The following is an 18079-nucleotide window of genomic DNA, read 5'->3' on the forward strand; positions in this document are numbered from 1 at the left end:
TTTCGTGACGGCGACAGGCAGGGGCCAGTCATGGGCTCCGCGAGGTGACTGGCCCGGCCGGTTGAAGCCGTGGGTTGACCTTGCCAAGTACACTGGCCCGAGCCTAGAGGCTCGGTGGAAGGGCCGAGCCTAGCAGAGCAGAAGTCGGAAAGGCTGGGCGACCGGCTTGGCCGGTCATCAAGGCCGTAGGCTTGGATCCGAGCCTGCATGTTGACATCAACACACAATAACAATAAAAATCAATGGATTAATTAATAATGGACAAATCATAATTCATAGTAATAATAATAAAACCAACGAGGGGCCTGCAGCTAACAACAACAACTACAAACAAACAGCCAAGCTTCGCTAAGCTTATACCTAATCTTAGAATCTCAATTTCTCTAACCCCAATTTTTCCTCCTCAACTATCTGTTTCTCAAGAATCTTGTCTAGATAGATTTTTACACAATAATCTCAATTCCTGGAAACACAAAGCTTCATCTCTCGCGAGCTATGGCGTCTCTGCTCATCCCTTGATTCTCCAGGTATTCAAACTCTTCTCTGATTTCATCCATTTTGCCAATCAATTGCATTCACCTCCCCAATCTGCTAATTTTAATCGCAAATTTGCTTCGCTGCTAAATCAATTGCATTTAATCTTAGTAAAAAACATATGCCCACTTTGCCCCCTTTTATACTGGCTGAGGCCTTTGGTTTGCAACAACAGGGTTTCTCCACAAGTGGTAGAGGTTGAGCAGAGCTTGTTGCCAGCATCTTTTTTCTTCTTTCCATGATTTGGAGACTGCCCATGATTTCGCCGCCCACCAAGGTATCCAAACACCATAGCAAGAAATGTGCACATGATAAGCATTTGGCCAATTTTAATCTAAACGCAGATTTATGCAAAATTGTGATATCTTTCCTCAGACCATTATTTCCTAAGAGGGAAAAAACTGCCCTTATTTGTTTCATCAATCCGTAGCATGTGTACCATGGCATGCTGTGTTTTTCTCCTAATGGACACACCTAATAACTACTCACGGTGGTTACTCCTACTGCAAGCTGACTATGCAGGGTGTTAACTCCATCCACAATTGTACTCACATGATGAGATTGTGCCATGGCAAGCTCAATGCCCTTTGCCGGCTAAGTAGATCACCTGTGAAGTTTATCCTTGACCTAATCAATGCCCTTTTTTGGCAAATCTTTAAAAGGGGGCAATTACTTGATGCTTTGGGCATGCAAATGTGTGAGGTTGGTGTCACTTTGAGGTGCATGGCCATATAGGTACGTGTCGTGTGGATATGTGTCTTGTGGGTATATGATTAACCTCTACAAAATATGGATGCGAATGTGTCACTGGAGTTCTGATATGGCAGAATTAGTATAGTGCTGAATGCAATGTAAAGAGGAAAAAAGGTAATGAGTGATGGAGTTTCGCCCACCTTGCCAATGAAGTCCTGATGAACGATGAGAAGGATCTATGAGGTGCAGGCTTAAGATGTACATCATAATGGTGATAAAGATGGATGCTTTTTATCCCTTTGTTGAAGGCATAGTTGGATCAACATGGAATACCCCACATGGGCATACAAGCTATTTCTTTGCCATATATCAGGTGTCGTGCAAATGGCTGCAAAAGTTACAAGGCAGAAGGCTCAGTACTTATCTATTGCTTACCTCACTCTACCTTTCTCAGTTTTCCATGGGTTGGGAACTTTCCTTTGATTAGTAGAAATAGAAGCATCTGCCCTAAGGAAGATTACAGCCCTTCAAGGAGGTAAGATGCAAAAGAATAAAAGGGAAAAGAGGGGGGGGGGGGTGGGGGGGGGGGGGGCGGGGGGGCAGCGATACCACCGATGAGCTCTCACCTCTTGTCCATGGGGGTCAGTGTGCTCCAAGGGATCTCTGGGATTTCAGCGGCAGATCTGTTGCGCCTTTGGGCAATCCCAAAGGCAGCATCGCTGGGACTCCTGGTAGGCTTCGCATCTACCGCAACAGGCGGGGCGACCGGCTGTCATCAACCAAGCGCCCACTACTAGACTCCTGTGTGCTACCAGCCACATCTTCCTGGAGTTGGAACTGCTTCACAGCCTCTTGGACATTCTTGAGTATGGATGAGGTGGATTATGATTTTTGCAATGTCACCTCAGCTTCTAATCAATATGTTTCTTAATGCTTCTGAAGAAACAAAGCACATGGTTTGGTATATTGATAGTGGTGCTACCAGGCATTGCATCTCCAAATCAGCGTTTTCCATTAAATTATTAATGCACAGTGGAGGACAATAAGCATAAGTTCATTCATAACATTCATAGTCTAGACCTACATTGGATCTTTGACAATCATTGTAATTACTCATTCGTTGAGTAATATCTAGTAGGAGTAGGTTAGGTAAAGAGTCTCTTCTCCTTCTCTCCACTTCTCTCTGTCATGAGCATGTGATTAACATTAATCTTTATTGCTTTGCATTAATCATCATTAAGCACACTTCCGCATAGTACTCATGCTACATTGGTATCAGAGCATGTTTAGGTTGTTCTTAGGTAAAGTTTTGCATCAATGCTAAGGTTTGCATGTAAATCAAAAAATTAGGGTTTGCGTTTTAGGGTTTACAAGCAAAATTAGGGTTTGTGTTTTTGCATTAAATCAGCCTTTTTGCATAAGCTTTTTTGTACGCATAGTATAGTACTAGAAAGTCTAGATTTCAGTCTAGCATGGTTCTAGGGTGTCTAGGATGCATGTAGAAGCCTAGGTTTAGGGTTTTGGGGTTGATTATAGCAAAAAATAGCAAGCGTTTCTTCATGGCAACCATAGAGGATATTTTCGCTTTGATGAAAAGGCAAAGTGAAGCTAGTTGGGCAATGTTCGAATAGGCATCCTAGGAAAGGGAAAAGATTTACCAACAAGCATGTGAAGACCAAGATCGCAAAAGAAAACAATGTGAACAAGAAGCAAGGCAAAGAAGAGAACAACGTGAAGAAGAAGCAAGGCAAAGAAAAAAAGACGTGAAGAAGAGTATTGGAAAGAAATAAAGAAGCTTCTCGCCATGATGAGTCAAAGTACTCCAGTGGAAGCAAGTGTGGGAAAGACCAAGGAAGAGGACAAGAGTACCACAGTAGAAGACCGAGGACAAAGGGATACCAACGAGGCACTAGAAATCGTGTCGGATACGCAAGTCGAGGTCAACCAAGAGGTGCAATTGTTCGAGCATGGAGAGCCATAGACAATTCCAAATTCCATGCGAGTTTTCGAGATCATCATAGCCATCGAGAAGATGACAGTTCCCAAGGTTCCCACAATTATCTCTGAATCCATTGATGAGGAGGAGAAGATAAGTACTTCGATTGCTGAGGTGTTCATGGAGTCTACCATGCCAATAGCGCTTTCAAAGGCAAAGGGGCAACTTCCATTGCTCGCAGTTCCTGAGGAGATAGTGGTGGAGACACCATATGGGAGATCGAGTCCGCAGTCGAATCGACAGCATGGAGCAAAGGTGCATCATGTGCACCCCATATCCAAGTTTAGTAGGAGGGAATGCCACGTGCACACCTTAATCTGGTGCCACGTAGACATGCTTATTCCTTACAGCGGCCTTAAGGGCAAAGTTGGAGGTCATATATGGGCAGTTTGGAGCCAATTTGGTGGCCTTATAGGTGCCCGGAGGTGCCCAGGACATGCACCAATGGTTGGGACATATTATGGGCACAATATGAACACATTTTATGACATTTTTGATGACTTTTTATGGCTTGAAAAGTGAAAACCGACCTGATTACGACTTGCTATCACTTTTCTATGTAAAGGCAGGTCATGGATCATTCATAATCATTCAAAGACAGAGATTGTAGAGCCAAATTCCAAGGGCATGCAGTCTAACTGTTTGGATCAACCAACTATATCTCCAAATCAGCGTTTTCCATTAACGCACAGTGGAAGACAATAAGCATAAGTTCATTCATAACATTCATAGTCTAGATCTACATTGGATCTATGACAATCATTGTAATTACTCATTGATTGTCATAGATCTACATTGGATCTATGACAATCATTGTAATTACTCATTCATTTAGTAATATACAGTAGGAGTAGGTTAGGTAAAGAGTCTCTCTACTTCTCTATGTCACGAGCATGTGATTAGTACTTCTCTATGTCATGAGCATGTGATTAGCATTAATCTTTATTGCTTTGTGTTAATCATCATTAAGCACACTTCCGCATAGCAGTCATGTTATAGGGGTCGAAGCAATGGTGCCATTGAGAGAAAAACGCCTGAGGGTTGCATATTGCGATGGGGCTTTACTGCAACACACGATCAGTTGCTACTGCAGGTGAATCAAACTCCACGTGGCAGTAGCCATGGCCAAGAAAATGAATGAATGTCCATGATTTTTCTAGGCTCACCAATGAAGGCTACCTAATGGAAATCTTGAGTCTGATCACGTGCTAGGCGGCCCCCAGCAATCTTGCAAACCAATGAAGAGGCCACGAGGGAGGAGATTGTAAATGCTGAGAGCTCAAGGTCCACTTCGGAAAATAGGCAAGGGGCAATAGCCTCTGTTGGGGATGATAGAGCAGCCATGGAGTCCTCTTGGATATGGGAAAGGACCAGAGCAGCCGAACCTCACTTAAACAACAACAGCCTAAGCACTGGAACTTGTAGGGAAATGGGGCAGGAAGAAGAAAGAGTGCGAGGACGAGGGCGGGAGATGGGGTAAGGATGCCGAAGGGCGGGAGAGGCTTGTGGAGAAGTGGCGATGGCAAGAAGACGGGGCCTCGCAGGTCAATGTTTCATCTACCAATAGATGGAACACCTCCTCCTCAAAAGGGTAGGAAGGTTTTCGGCCCCCAAGCACCAGAGCACCAGGACCCGGCCTTGGTTGATCCTGGTGTGCAGGAGAGTGGTAGACCACTCACCCAAGGTGGAGCCATCGGCACACTTCCAGAGCAGAGCGGCACCGCCAAAGGTGCGCTAGGCAAGCAAGACACAGGAGGATACGGTTTTGTTAGAGAACCGTTATGAGCATTTATCTCAGTAGCCCCCCGATGGTGATGCCCCCCCCTCGTTACGACCTTGTGTTTTTCTCTGGACAATAAGCATTATTGTATTTTGGTGTCTTTGGATCCTGGTACCATTGGGAATACATTGGGTAATACTCGGGATTGTATCGTGTGCTGCATGTATGATACATCAAGTACTTTATTATGTTCATGGATGCACCACTGTGCACCACTGGGTGTGACTCCTGCGGGATGGCCATGAGACATATGTGGGAAGTACTTAGTGGATGTATTGTTTGGATGCATTGAGTGCTTTCATATGCTCATGTTGTACCATTAGTCGTGGGTCCTACGGGATGCCCATGGGTGTAAGGCTTGCGAGCAGCCCTTAGACTGTTACTTTAAAGTAGGTAGAGCATTTTGAGGAGCATATTGTTTGCGAATGCATACATGTGTCATGCATATGTGTGTCATATGTAGAATGATGCATGATTTTGTTTTTGGCTAACACAGGTTATGTGTTTCCACTTGGTTTTAGACTTTTGCTGCAGGTTTCGAAGGAACAAGCAAGAGTTGTTTATCACTTTGACGTGACGGTGTGGCCTTATTGTCCAGGATGATTATTTCATCACCCAGATGCACTGGAGGGGCATTGCTTTTGTCATATGGGGAATCTTTGCTCAAACGATGCCTTACTGTGCTATTGAGTGCAATCGAGGACGCTTGCTATTTTTTCAAGAGGGGGGTATGTTACGACCCTGTGTTTTTCTCTGGACAGTAAGCAGGTGGGCGCGGGCTCGGGATGGACAGTGTGAAAGGCATCAGCTTGGAATCAAGAAAAGAAACCTATGTGTGGGCCAGCCCTAGTGTGAAAGGGGACAAAAGGATTTAAGTTTATAAGGTTTTAAAACTCTTAGATGATTAAAAATAATAATATATTTGAAAGCATGCGTTTTGCTTTTAGTTATTGGCTTTTTTGAAGAAAAGCAATTTGAATCGCATCCTGGTTATAAAGCGAAGGGTGGCGGAGATTCGTGGGGATGGTCGTGGGTCGTCGTCATGTGGTGTGTGGCGTGTAGCATGTGGCGCTTCTCTCCTTGAGTGTTGTGTCGCCAGAGAGCATAGGCGATCCCCAAGGTTATGGCAAGAAGCGTTGGTTGGCTGCAGGAATCGCACCCAGGCACCACATGCACACGTGGGCTGAGTTGGTGGCGTACAGGTCGGCAGGACAAGAAGCACAGGCGGGTTGGGCTGCAGGGAGTCTCGGGCTGTATTGCGGGGGGGCGCGATGATTGAACTATGTCTCTCTCTCTCTCTCTCTCTCTCTCTCTCTCTCTTCCCTGATGATCGATCCCTCGCCTTTGCTCTACAGAACATGGAGCTCTCCAGATCACATCAGCAAGCCTTCGACCTCCGTCACATAGTCTTCAAAGGTGAGCGCATCCACCAGGATCTCAGGCTGCGCACCCATAACGACAGATTTTCCCCCAAACCTTTTTGGTGCAGGAGACTGGAGATAGGCTTTTCTCTTTCTCTCTCTCATCATGGATTGTAGGCCCTGTTGAAGAGACTTGGATACAAAGACCCAGCTACATATACACGGGATGATGTTCATGGAAGAGATGTGTTCCTCTTCGTCTTGAACTTATGTGTATTCAGGGATTGCTTGAAACGGCCTCCATCTTTCTCTCTCTGGGTTATGGAAAAGCACAGGGTATTGCTACGGAAAACAACCCTGGTTTTTGGCACCATGATTGTGTTAGCACATTCATCCCCAAATTCTGCTCTTTTATGGTGCCTATTTGGTCCCTTTTGCATTGCCCTTGCTTCTGGGCTGGCCACCCCTTTTTCTAGTATTTTTCTGGGATTTTTCCCAGCCTTTCTAGCATTTTCCAGTCGGCCTTGTCCAATAGCTCCAGTCGGCCAGCTTCCCCCTACTATAAATAGTGGGTGCTGGCTCTCATTTCTCATTCAGTCTTGTACATATTTTGCTCCCTCACTTATGAGACTTCTAGTGTCTCTTGCTTGGGACTGTTTTGCTCGAGTATATTCAGCATAGTTTTCTCCATCTCTCTCTCTCTCTCTCTCTCTCTCTCTCTCTCTCTCTCTCTCTCTTGCACTCTCTGTTCAGCACATTCTAGTGCCACTCTGCTTCCGCGCTATGCACTCTTTCATGGTATCATCGCTCCCGGTTTAGCAACCTCTTTGCTGCCCCAGATTCAGCCCTGTTTTCAGCACCCTCTCCTCTGTGTTTTCTCTCAGATCTGCAGCCCCTTGCTGCTGCATTTTCTGGACAGCACCTGCTGGTCTTTTCGCCTACAGTTTGGCTTCACCAACACAGCCATCATCAGGTACTCTTTGATCAGCGGTTTTCTTTTCCACGTGGAGATTGGACATAGGTGGCCTGTTTTTTCAGGACAGCAGCCTGCTGTGTGCTGCGTTTTCCTCTCCAGTCGCCTTTCCCCTTTGTAGAGGGGGTCTTTGGTGTTGCAGGCTTTGGTGGCACTCTTGGTACTTGTGGAGGACACTCCTCCTTCAGAGTTTGTGCGTTTTTTTTTCTTGAGATTGAGCCCAAGCTTTTGTGATGGCTGCATCGACTTCTCTTCATATGTTTGTTGAGTCTGCAAAGTTGGATGGTTCCAACTACATCCTATGGAAGGTGAAGGTGAAATCGGCCTTGCGTGGCGTGGATCTTTGGGATTGGCTTGTTACACCGGCCAATGCCACTCCTCCCACCCTTGCTTCCGGTGGTACGACTCAGGCACAGATTGATATCTGGCAGTCGAATGATCGACGCGTTTTCTCCTTTTTGATGTTGAACCGTCGGGATTTTGTTCTCTCTCATGTGCGTACAGCAGATGCTGCACATGAAGTTTGGAAGGCTTTTGCAGATCTCTCTGAGATTAAGTCTCCGGGTCGGATTTTGGCGTTGGAAAAGCAACTTATGAACTTATCAGTTTCTGCCTTTCCATCTTTATGTGCTTTCATCTCGAAGATGAAAGATCTCCGGGACGAGCTTGCTGTTTGTGGCAAGGACATCTCCACAGAGGACATGGCTATTCGGCTGCTCTCCAAACTTCCAGAGAGGTTTGATGCATACTTTCAGTCTCTTGTTTCTTCTCCTCGTCCTGTTCCAGTTACTTGGGAGGAAGTTCTCCCCTCCGTTATGTAGATTGGAAAAGCAACTTATGAACTTATCAGTTTCTGCCTTTCCATCTTTATGTGCTTTCATCTCGAAGATGAAAGATCTCCGGGACGAGCTTGCTGTTTGTGGCAAGGACATGGGAGGAAGTTCTCCCCTCCGTTATGTAGATTGAGTCTCGCTTTGAGGAGCCGATTGGCACCTCTGGTGGCCCTGATGGAGCTTTGGCAGCACGAGATAAAGGGAAGAATCAACAAAAGAAAGGAAAAGGGGGTTCTGACAAGAACTCCAAGGATTCCGACAAGGAATAAAGACAACAAATCTTCAAAGAATAAGGACATTGAATGTCATTATTGTGGCAAGAAGGGTCACAAGTCACCCCAATGTCACTAGAAGAAGCGTGATGAAGCAGTAAAGAACTCTTCCTCAACGGCGATGTCTCAACCCAAGAAGGATGATGGCATTCTTCTCTTAGTAGGTACTGTGCGTATACTTTCTCTTGTGACTTCTCAGTCACGATCTTGGATTGTTGATAGCGGTGCTACTGCTCATACGACACCCCATCGAGATTGGTTCGAGGACTTCACTGCCAGATCAGGCGAGATCACTCTGGGTGATTCTTCTTCTGTGCCAGTGCATGGTCATGGCACTATCTCCATCTTCCGTTCTGACGAGGACAAGAGGTACTTCTCTGACGTTCTGTATATTCTAGATTTAGCTTTTAACCTTTTGTCAGTGAGTGCTCTTACAGCTTAGGGTGCGGAGGTGATCTTTTCTCGTTATTAGATTACCATTCGTGATAAGGTGACTGGTAGCATCTTGGCTCAGGGAGTCCAAGATAGTGGTCTCTACAAGTTGACCACTCTGCTTTCTTCTGGTTCTTCTTCTGCTCTTTGGCATGCTCGCTTTGGCCATTTGAGCTATCAGCTTTTGCAGCGAGCTTCGAAGGATGGGTTGGTTGAGTGATTACTGACCATCAAGGCTCCGTCTTACTGCTTGTTCCTCTTGTTTACAAGGGAAGCAACATCGAGCTGCCTTTCCGAAGGGCGCGACACACAGATCTTCGACATCACTTGCTCTCATTCATGCAAACTTATGTGGTCCTATGAGTACCGTGTCTTTGAGTAAGGCGTTGTACATGCTCGTGATGGTGGATGATTTTACCAGATATACTTGGGTTTTCTTTCTGAAGACCAAGGATGAGACTTTTCAGCACTTCTGTGATTGGAAAGCTGAGGTGGAAAAAGAGACCGGTCACTCGGTCAAGGCTCTTAGGACTGATGGAGGGGGTGAGTTCACATCCCAGGAGTTTCAGCAATATTGCAAGACACATGGCATTCGGAGACAGCTTACTACATCATATACTCCATCACAGAATGGAGTTGCCGAGAGGAGGAATAGGACCATTATGGAGATGGCCGTGCTATGCTTGAGCATTCTTCATTACCTCGACGTTTCTGGGCTAAGGCGGCTTCCACTGATGTCTACATTCAGAACAGGTCTCCTACCGCTGCTCTTCCCGATAAAACTCCATATGAGGCTTTCCATGGTGAGAAGCCCTCCGTTGTTCATTTCTGGATATTTGGGTGTACGGCGTATGTTCATGTGCCTAAGGAGCATCGCTCCAAGTTGGACTCCAAGTCTGAGCGTATGACTTTTCTCGGATACAGCACTGTGTCCAAGGCATATCGTCTTTATGATCCTCAGGCTGGTAAAGTTGTTGTGAGCCGTGATGTGGTGCTCGACGAGACTCCTACATCTTCCGAGGGGGGTGCTGAGCTTCTTCTTCCTTCACCTCCGTCTCTCCCTCCTTCTCCTCCTCCTCCTCCTCCTCCTCCTCCTGCTCCCGCTGCTTCTGTTACACCTCCCAGTCAGATGATGATGACCCTGCTCCTCCTCCGGCGAGTTCGAGCAGATCTGTACCTGGTTGGTATTATCAGACAGTTTGTGATTCTGGGTTACGTGAGCTTCCTTCTGCTCCTCCGCCTGGTTCTCTTCGGCGTTTTTCCAGAGTTACAGGGAAACAAATTCATGAGGGCAGCATGTTTGTTAATTATGCTCTTATGTCTACTATCATTAATGGTCCTTCTGATCCCACTTCTGTAGACGAGGCTCTTTCACATGAGCCTTGGCGTCGTGCTATGCAGGCAGAGCTGGATGCTATCGCGAACGGAATGGCACTTGGATTTTGGTGCCTCGGCCACTGCAGCGTAAGGTGATTGGTGTGCGTTGGATCTTCAAATCAAAGTTCCGAGCTGATGGCAGCTTGGACAAGCACAAGGCGAGGTTGGTTGCCAAGGGTTATACTCAGCGCCCTGGTGTCGACTTCGATGAGACCTTCGCTCCGACGGCCCGGATGACTACCATTTGCACCGTTCTTGCACTTGCAGGACATCATAGATAGCCCGTTTTCCAGATGGACGTCAAGTCGGCTTTCCTGAATGGAGAGCTTACACAGGAGGTTTATATTGATCGGTTGCCAGGATTTGTTGTTCCGGGAAAACAGGATCATGTGTACCGACTGAAGAAGGCTTTATATGGTCTGAAGCAGGCTCCGCAGGGCTTGGTACCAGCGGATTGATGAGTTCTTTTAGAAGCTCGGCCTGCGTGGTTCTCACGCAGATTCAAACCTTTATATCCTCCTTGAGAGGGGGTTGATTGTTATCATTGTGGTCTATGTTGATGACCTCATCTTTACAGGTTCTTATTCTGTGCGGATCCGTTTTGTTATAGATGCTTTGGAGACAGAGTTTGAGATGACGGATCTTGGCCTCTTGCATTATTTTCTTGGCTTTGAGATTTGGCAGACCTCGAAGGGCATTTTCTTCTCTAAGCAGAAGTACACTCGAGCGATTCTCGACAGATTTCAGATGACTGGGTGCAAACCAGTATCTTCTCGACAGATTTCAGATGACTGGGTGCAAACCAGTATCTTCTCCTATGGATATTGGTGAGAAGCTTTCTTCACTTGATGCTTCTCTAGGGACTGATCAGGGACAGTATCGGGTTCTCATTGGTTGTTTGGTATGGTTGACCTACTCCTGATTGGACATATGCTTTGCAGTCAGTTTATTGAGTTCCTTCTCATCCAAACCCCGCCAGCAACATTGGCAGTGTGCTCTCAGAGTTCTTCGATACTTGCGTGGCACTCTGGATTTTGGCATCTTTTATGGCCAAGGACGCACTCTTGTTGGATGGTTTGACTCAGACTGGTGACTCAGACTGGGCTAGAGATCCAGATACACGGCGTTCGACCGCTGGTTGTGTTCTTTCACTTGGGTCTGGAGCCATTTCTTGGAGCAATAAAAAGCAGCCTACTGTGGTGCTTTCCTCTATCGAGGCGGAGTACCGTGCAGTTTGTTATGCTGCATGTGAGGCGATATGGTTGCGGAGATTATTGGAGGAGCTCGGCTGTCCTCCTACCGGTGGATCTACTCTTCTTTGGTGTGACAATCAGAGTTGCATCGCCATCACCAAGAACCCGGTGTTTCATGCTCGTACGAAACACATCGAGATTCAGTATCACTATGTTCGTGAACGGGTTCTTGTTGGAGATTTGCGATTGGAGTATTGTCCTTCCGTGGAGAATGTTGCAGATTTGTTCACCAAGCCGGTTTCTCAGGCTTCCTTGGCTCCTCATCTTCGGATTCTCGGAGTTTGTTCAGCATCTGGTGCTGAGAGGGGGTGTTAGCACATTCATCCCCAGATTCTGCTCTTTTATGGTGCCCATTTGGTCCCTTTTGCATGGCCCTTGCTTGTGGGCTGGCCATCCCTTTTTCTAGTATTTTTCTGGGATTTTTCCCAGCCTTTCTGGCATTTTCCAGTCGGCCTTGTCCAGTAGCTCCAGTCGGCTTGTTTTGCAGCTCCAGTCGGCGAGCTTTCCCCTACTATAAATAGTGGGTGCTGGCCTCTCAGTCTTGTACATATTTTGCTCCCTCACTTATGAGACCTCTCGTGTCTCTTGCTTGGGGATTGTTTTGCTTCAGTATATTCAGCATAGTTTTCTCCATCTCTCTCTCTCTCTCTCTCTCTCTCTCTCTCTCTCTCTCTCTCTCTCTCTCTCGCACTCCCTGTTCAGCACATTCTAGTGCCACTTTGCTTTCGCTCTGTGCACTCTTTCAGATTGGATGGTGTATTTGTGGGTTTCTCATAGAAACATGACATTGGTTTTTCGAGAGGAAACAGGACTTTCGTATCGAGGAAACATGCCTATGGTTTATGGGATACAGGTCTTTGGCTTATCGGATACAGGTCTTTGGTTTCATGTGGAAAAACAGGTCTTTGGCTTATCGGATACAAGTCTTTGGTTTCATGTGGAAAACATGTCTTTGGATTCATGTGAATAGGTTGTAGTCTTCTCGAGGTTACATGCAAGCTGTGACCATAGTGAAGGACATATGGTTTGGTACAACCCTACTGCCCTTTGTGAAAGGGTTTGAGGGTTCCATGGTAGAGATGGAGAAGACCTTTTCAAGCAGGGAGGTGTTGTACAGATGTGCCTTCTCTATGGTATGCTGTGCTATAATAACAAGAGTTCTCATGTGGAAGTCCTGGGTGAAACTATAAAGGATCCTATTGGTGGAGGATTCTACAAGTTGTACTTTGTACTCAAATTTGATCAAGTAAAGAAATACCGCAAGAGGCGCCACTGCGATTTGGGGCCAATCGGTGTCCTTGTACTGTTTGCAGGAGCACTCTAGCTCCCTCTGTTTGTTTTCGTTTTCCAGGTCCCCATGGGTGTTGAAGTGTTTTGTGTGCGAGTGTTTGTTTCACCGCCCGTCAAGTTACTTGAAGGCCGGTTTGACCCCCCAAAGTACCCTCAAGGAACCCGCCTCCGGTCCCCCCTATCTAGAGACTGATGTGTCGTCGAGACCCCTCTCGACGTATTCAGATTCCTGAGAGGCTCTTTGACCCTTCGCAGCCTTCGGCGGGCCCAACCTCGCAGCCCCTCCCCCCCATCCAGCCCCCCTCTGGCCCCCCTTCTTAGCCCCTCCCTATCCAGCCCCCCTCTGGCCCCCCTTCTTAGCCCTTGGCCATTCCCTCCCACCCTCGCCTTCTGCTCTGGCTTTACCCCCTGCAGCTCCTTCTGCTCCGACTTCATCAAAACCCCCTCCCTCCACCCTAGGGGCCCACTTGGCAACTCTGGAGGAAGAGCCCGCACCGGAGAGGCAACAATGGTCATCTCTACCGGCACTGTGAAAATGATGGGTCAAACGGCGGACTGAACTAGCTGCTTGCCTCTGTTCCAAGTCAAGCGCCGGCCGGAGGACGGCGGGAATGCTCCGTAGAGGTGGAAGGGGGGGCTGGGGCAGCCAGTTGACTACAGCTTCTTGTGATAACTTCCCATCAAAGGACCTGGTATGTTGGAGGAGACAGTGGCTCCCATGCGTATGTGTGTGGTGTCGCATCACTCTAGGCCATCCACCCCAGAGAGTGGTGCGATGATCTTCTTCTTCCCCCTGAGTGCATGCCGACGAGGATAGATTGGAGCATGGAGTCGGTGGTGGCTGTGCCAATATTCACCGGTAAGCAATAGAGATCTGCGCATCACTAATGTGCTACCCACCTTTGGCCTTTGGCTCGGATGGAATTGGGTGGCTTGGGCCACAGAGATCAAGAAGGGGAAATGGTGTCCTCTAGTGTGGAGGTGCTTCTTTTTGTGTTTCATGTTTTAGTGGCAGTACCCCTTCCCCCCTCCTATAGATACCTGCATTGCCCGACAGGTGGAGTCCAGAGTATGCATAATCCCGGGCTCGGGCAGAGTGGCTCCACATGGAGGGCAAGATTCGTGCCCATTTGGCGTGGCTTTGCCCTAGGACCGACAATGAGACTACTCTTTGTCGAAACCCACGCCCAAGACTCTTCGAGTGGAGGGCAGTTCCTTCAGTTCTGCCTCATACAAACCTTAGTTATGTGGATTGTCTCATGGAACATTCAGGGTTTGGGGGTCCTCAATGCTTTCAGAGGCATGGTGTCCTTAGAGAGGAGCTTCACAAAGGAGTAGTTGGTGGCTTCATTGATATTCTCTTCATTCAGGAGCACCATCTTTCAGAGGGGCGTACCTGTCATTGTGGGAAGGTCCTGCAGGGTAGGAGTCACTTCTTCTGGCCCCATTCTTTTGGCCCCTCCGAGACATAGGGTGGAGTATGCATTTTCGTCATTCAGCAGCTATTGCTGATAGTGATTGACTCACGCATCATCGTCATTGGACGAGTTGAGTGGGTGACCATCAGGATTGGAGAGGACAATGTGGGCTTTTTGAACGTATATGCGCTAAACGCTGCAATAGGCAGAGCCACCTTTTGGAGTACAGTTCGTCAGTTCCTTTTGCAAGCGGATTTTTGGTGTATGGGTGGGGATTTTAACATGCTAGAGTTGGTAGAGGACTCGGAAGTGGCATGGCTGTAGAGTACTAGGCTTGGGAGGAGTTAATTTTGGCTCTTAGGGGGCAGGACCCTTGGCATTTACTAGAGTTTGGATGCAGCCTCGAGAGTGTGTTTCTTGAGATCCGAACGACAGGAGGAGTACCAGCCCTAACCTATCGAGATTAGATCGGTTCTATGTAGATGGATGGGCTTGTGGTCATGGTGGCATGATTGGTATTTTTGGCACGCACTACTTTTTCCAATCATGCACTAGTTATCCTTTTTGAGTAGGACCCCTAGAGGCAGGACATACATTTGAGCACCCAGATCCTTGATAGCCTCATCCAAGACCTTGAGATATGTAGTAGGATAGTGGAGATTTGGGAGAGGCTAGATTACAAGAGGCAGCACAGAGGAGATTGGTTGGCTTCTGAGAGCAAGAGAGGAGCATTCGCCGGGGTGTAGTTTCCTTACAACAACTTCGGGACAGTGCACTAGTTAGCCGGTGGATTGAGGGGCAGTTGGTTGTCACCCGTACAGAGCTCAGATCCATAGAGGAGGGGAGGGTGGAGTATAGATACCATGCCAGAGCCTCCTTTTGGACGGAGGCAGGAGATAGGGTCACTCCGGTTTTCTTCAATTGCAGTGGAGGAGTTGGCGGAGGCTATGAAGGCACTACCTAGGGGCAAATGCCCAGGGGAGGACGGGCTTCCAGTCTCCTTATTTCTCTGACACCAGGATCTCATGGAAGGCGGCCTCAGAGCTGCCTTCAATGAGATAATGGGTACGGGAGCCAAGCGATTGATCCATTTGATTTCCAAGGAGGGTGGTGACAGATTGGAGATTTGGTAGTGGAGACCCGACAAGGTTGCCCACTAGCACCTTATCTCTTTTTGTTTGTAGTCGAGGCTATGAGTAGTTTTCTCTCCGCTCATCAGAAGATTGGGCTTCAAGGATTGCATCTTCCCATCCGTGCACAAGAGGAGCTGCTTGATTTCGAGTTCGCAAATGACACAACAACATATTTGTTTGGGGACGAGGGGAATCTCTAGAGATTCGCCAAGGCGATAGAGATCTTCTGTCGTGCATCCGGAGCAGAGATCAACTGGGACAAGTCGTGCAGATTTTGGGTTGGCTGATCGCCTGCCTCGACTTGGTGTCTAGTTGAGGCTGTCTAGTGGGTCCGAGGGGCACTCCAGTGTGTTGTCTTGGATGCCAGGTGGGCATCATTATCTCCCCTGAGCAGCAGCTAGCCCCTCTTCTTCTGAGCATTTGGAAGAAGCTGCTATATTGGACTTAAGCCAGGCTTTCTTTAGCTTGCTGGGTTGTGGTAGCGAACTAGGTTTTTCTCGTCACCATGTGGTGCATCACCTCATGCTACCTGGGCTTGTATTGGTTAGGTTCAGAGGTTGATCCGCAACTTTATGTGGGTTGGCAGTGATGGGAAGCTTGCCCGGGCCAAGGTGGCCAGGAGAGTGATCATTCAGCGTCGCCGTGACGCAGAGGGGGCATGAGCATCATTGACAACTCCATTCAGAGCCGTGCCTTTCAGGCAAGTTGATTGTTTGAGGCCGCCTTTCGCGTGGTGAGCCTTGGAAGGACTTCCTCCTGGATTAGCTTAATATACTTGCATTAGTGAAGGTACCATAGATTTCAACATAGTTTCAGAGCCAAGGTAAAAAATAAGACACCCTTAAGAATATGTAAGTGGATGGGTTGGCAAATATATCTTCTTGTTAAACCTTGAAGCACTTCATGTTCGGACGGACATTGGCGTTAATGGTTGCACTTTTGAGTCGAAGTCTTTTTTAAAGTTTAGCTTAATGTTTGGTCCTGGCTCTTAAGTGCTTTAGGTCTAGAGTTTATAGTTCTATGTTTTGCTATTTTGTGTTGTTTAGTATCTTAGCTCAAAAGGTTTAAGTTCTTATTAAGAAGTGTGTGTATGCTTTTGTGTGTGTGTGTTTAAAAAAAAAAAAAAAGTTTCTTTCATTCATGTAATTGTTTTGTTTTGTTTTCTTGTTTTCTTGTTTCTTGTTTTTTGTTATTTGTTATTTGTTTTTTTGTTTTTTTTTGTTTTTTGTTTTTTGTTTGGTTTGGTTTTGTTTTGTTTTGTTTTTTTTGTTTGTTTGTTTGTTTTTGTTTTTTGTTTTTTGTTTTTTTTGTTAATGTCTTAGTTAAAAGTCTTCGTTTGATATTATCTTTTGATTTCCTCTCCTTAGTAGCTAGGTTTGTTAGTTTATTTTTTTTAATGTTTTTGTCTTTGTCCTTATTCACTATTATTTCATTCTCAAATCTCTCAATTCCTAAGTTCAGATTTTTTTGACCTTATGAAGGTATATATAGAATTTTGAGCAAATCTTTCAATTTTTTGGCAAAAAGCTATAGTTGTGTGTGTATTTTTGGTGAGTATTTCTCCAAATCCCTCCAAAATTGGTAAATTTTGGGCGAATCTTTTCAAAAGTGGTTTTGAAAAAATAGCCAATTTATTTTGGAGACCGTTGAAAAATAGCCATTGGGCTATAAATAGCCCCTATTTTTTTCCTTGAGTTTCAGAACCTTTCCTCTCTCCTTGAGCTCTCTATTAGCACTTCCTTAGCATTATCTTTCACTAATTATTAGCATTAGTGGTTCTAATCCATCTTATCCATTTCTCCCCTCTTTGTGGCTAGCTTTTGTGCTCTCCATTCTCCCATTTCTCTTCACCATTACCCAAGCCACTTTAGGGACCTCTTCTTTATGCTATTGCTAAACCCTAACCCAAAGGAATTGTTCAGTTTCGCCCTAGTGGCCCGCAAATCATGAAAGCATGCAGATTGGTTTTTCACTTCGTTTGTTGTTTGTGTTCACAATTAGGGCAAGCCCTCTTAGACGTGATTTAGAAATGGTGTGAGGACCCTACATATCAAGTTTCATGCCAAATGATCCACTGGTTAATTCACAGCAAACAAAAAACCAATCGGCTGATTTCTGTCAGATTTGGGATTTTTTTGATGTTTCAACTGGTTTTGTGGTCAGGCCATTCAATCTCATCAAGGACAAGAGGCCTATGTAAAAAGCTCCATAAAATTAGCTTTCTACAAGCTCAATTGGAGCCTCCATTTTCTTAACCGATCACTATGATTAAGACTGAAAACAATCCCAGAGCCTCTTCCAGAAATCTGAGACACAGTTTTTCCGCAAGAGGCCCTGGGATTGCCAGTGTTCTGCTGCTCTGCATTTGAAACCCATGGCCCAGCCGTGCAGTGTGTGCAAAAAAGGGGGGTAACAAGAGTCTCCTCCTTGTCCTCTGGAGCATGCCATGTCCACTCCCGCAGGTCCCACTGGACACGCGTAAGAGGCCTGCCCTCCCAAATCCACAAACACCAGAGCCTCTCTCTGTGGCCACCTTTGCCGGTGGAGGGTCAATGTGCCACTCATGTGCATGGAAACCAATCACCCTCACCCTCTGCAAGGTGCACCCCTGAAATCATCCAAGGGGGGCTCTGCTCTTGTCAGTCTGCCATGAGGTCCAATAGAGAAGGTGAGTAAGACAGAGATCTCATCCTTGCCATGAACTGCCAAGGGTATATCATGCCTAGTGTGAACA

The 18079-nt window shown here is 46.6% G+C and overlaps 1 protein-coding gene across 1 annotated transcript in view; it reads left to right on the forward strand.

The window, feature by feature from the left end:
• Positions 1-316: 316 nt before the first annotated feature.
• LOC147628241 (uncharacterized) overlaps positions 317-18079 on the forward strand; it is a 30604-nt gene continuing 12841 nt past the window's right edge. The window contains exons 1-2 of the mRNA XM_086813298.1: positions 317-527; positions 710-811. The gene's annotated coding sequence lies outside the window, so the exon portion shown is untranslated. The remainder of the gene's footprint in view (positions 528-709; positions 812-18079) is intronic.

The sequence above is a fragment of the Cibotium barometz genome, chromosome 19 (assembly GCF_041138505.1).
Source record: "Cibotium barometz isolate CiBa-2024 chromosome 19, ASM4113850v1, whole genome shotgun sequence".
Classification (NCBI taxonomy): domain Eukaryota; kingdom Viridiplantae; phylum Streptophyta; class Polypodiopsida; order Cyatheales; family Cibotiaceae; genus Cibotium; species Cibotium barometz.